This window comes from Portunus trituberculatus, chromosome 21 (assembly GCF_017591435.1).
Source record: "Portunus trituberculatus isolate SZX2019 chromosome 21, ASM1759143v1, whole genome shotgun sequence".
Lineage (NCBI taxonomy): Eukaryota > Metazoa > Arthropoda > Malacostraca > Decapoda > Portunidae > Portunus > Portunus trituberculatus.
Window position 1 is genome coordinate 17,954,733 of NC_059275.1, and position 2,500 is coordinate 17,957,232.

Sequence of the window (2,500 nt, forward strand, 5' to 3'; positions counted from 1 at the left end):
GAAAAATAAGAGAAGCTTGATAGAAAGTATTAGCATTGGTAGTAGTAGTAGTAGTAGTAGTAGTAGTAGTAGTAGTAGTGGTTTTGTATTATTATTATTATTATTATTATTATTATTATTATTATTATTATTAGTAGTAGTAGTAAAAGTGGTAGTAGTAGTAGTAGTAATAGTAGTAGTAGTAGTAGTAGTAGTAGTAGTAGTAGTAGTAGTAGTAGTAGTAATCAATATGCACTAAAAACAAACAATACTACAACAGAAACTTCATATATTACTTTCATAAATCAGAGAAGTGTCTTTCATTTATTCCATTCTCTCATCGCATGGCAGCGTGTGTGCGTAGAAACCAATTCCCTCATTATTTATTACCTCCCCTCCCCTCTCCCTTACCCATCCCTCCCTGGTGGTGGTAGTAGTGGTAGTGGTGATGGTACAAGGAACGAAAATTTTAGAACTTAGAAAATGGAAAGAAAAAATGAAATTACCAAAAGAAAAGAAAATGGTAGCATTGGTGGTGGTGGTGGTGGTGGTGGTGATGATGGTGGTGATGGTGGTAGCAAAAGTAACACCTTGAATACTTATGACGAAAAGAAGGAAAAAAATAGAAAATAAAAAGAGGAAAAACGCTCAATTTAAGACATTTATCCCTTTCTTTTACCTAACTTTCTTGGACCTGCACGGGGACTGGCAAGTTAGTGAGCCTTTTTTTCTCCTTCCTTTTTTTCATTTTATATTACCTCAAGTCAGCTTTTTCCCCTCTTACATAAAAAGGAGAATAAAAAAACAGGAACTCCCCTTTATGAAGACTGGCGGAGACTTAGTGTAACAAGGTAAAGGTTATTCGTTTACCTGACGCAGGGGATAAACAAGGTAACTGGACTAATGGCACAACATCGCCTTGACCATTAGTGGCTAAAATAATGTGCTAGCCTGACTGACTCCCTTGACTAACCACCCCGGCCTCCACCACTTCCCGCTCTTATCGCACCACAGGCCAATATATAAGGGATGAAAAATATAATACTGTTAATAAGAGAGAAACTAACTGGCCTCTGTCTGTCTGTCTGTCCACGGAGATAAGACAGTGAGAGATGAGAAGGGAATGAGAGATCTATTTTTATGTTCGTGTTGGCAATACTGTTTTCTGATTGGGTATACTGTTAATCTTTGTGAGTAGTAGTAGTAGTAGTGGTAGTAGTAGTAGTGGTAATAGTAGTGGTAGAAGTATTATTATTATTATTATTATTATTATTATTAGTAGTAGTAGTAGTAGTTTTTTTTTTTTGTTGTTGTTGTAGAAAGTTATAGTAGTTAGTAGTATGGAATGGAAACTGAGATAGAAAAAAAAAAGGAATTGGAGAGATAAGTTGAATAAAAATGATGAGAAATAAGGGACAAAAGAAAACTGAAATAAGAAAATTAGGAAACAGCAAGAGAGAGAGAGAGAGAGAGAGAGAGAGAGAGAGAGAGAGAGAGAGAGAGAGAGAGAGAGAGAGAGAGAGAGAAGGAGCAAGAAAGAGTTATGAGTGTTTACGTCACGAGGTTACAATTAAGGTTTATTAGGGCGTAAGGAGGTATACAGTCACACACACACACACACACACACACACGCCCGGTAGCTCAGTGGTTAGAGCGCTGGCTTCACAAGCCAGAGGACCGGGGTTCAATTCCCCGGCCGGGTGGAGATATTTGGGTGTGCCTCCTTTCACGTATAGCCCCTGTTCACCTAGCAGTGAGTAGGTACGGGATGTAAATCGAGGAGTTGTGACCTTGTTGTCCCGGTGTGTGGTGTGTGCCTGGTCTCAGGTCTATCCCAAGATCGGAAATAATGAGCTCTGAGCTCGTTCTGTAGGGTAACGTCTGGCTGTCTCGTCAGAGACTGCAGCAGATCAAACAGTGAAAACACACACACACACACACACACACACACACACACACACACACACACACACACACAGGTATACATCCCTACACTAATTATCTCACCTTTCGTTACTAGAAGAGCCAAGGAGGAGTATCAAGAGAGAGAGAGAGAGAGAGAGAGGTGAATAAAGGCTGGGATGGGAAGGGCATGAGGTAAACTTGGAGTGGGGAAGGAGAGTTGGAGAGGAGAGAGAGAAGTGAGAGTACGAGAGAAAGAAAAAGAGGAGGAGGAGGAGGAGGAGGAGGAGGAGGGATAGAGAGTAAGGGGAGGGGAGAGTGAGAAACAATAGCGAAAGGATGGAGTGAAGCGTAAGCAATGAGAGAGACAGAGAGAGAGAGAGAGAGAGAGAGAGAGAGAGATGGAGGGATTTATGTGACGTGGCAGTAAATTTAAAGTGTATGATATTAGTGAGAGGAATTTAATGGTTCAGATTTCTATTATACTTTTTTTTTTTTTTTCCATTCCTTTTATTTACTTTTTTTTTTTTTTATTTGTGCGTTTCCTTTCCTTCTCTTTCCTTCCTCACTTGTCTCAGTTTTCGTCTTAATTACTCTCTCTCTCTCTCTCTCTCTCTCT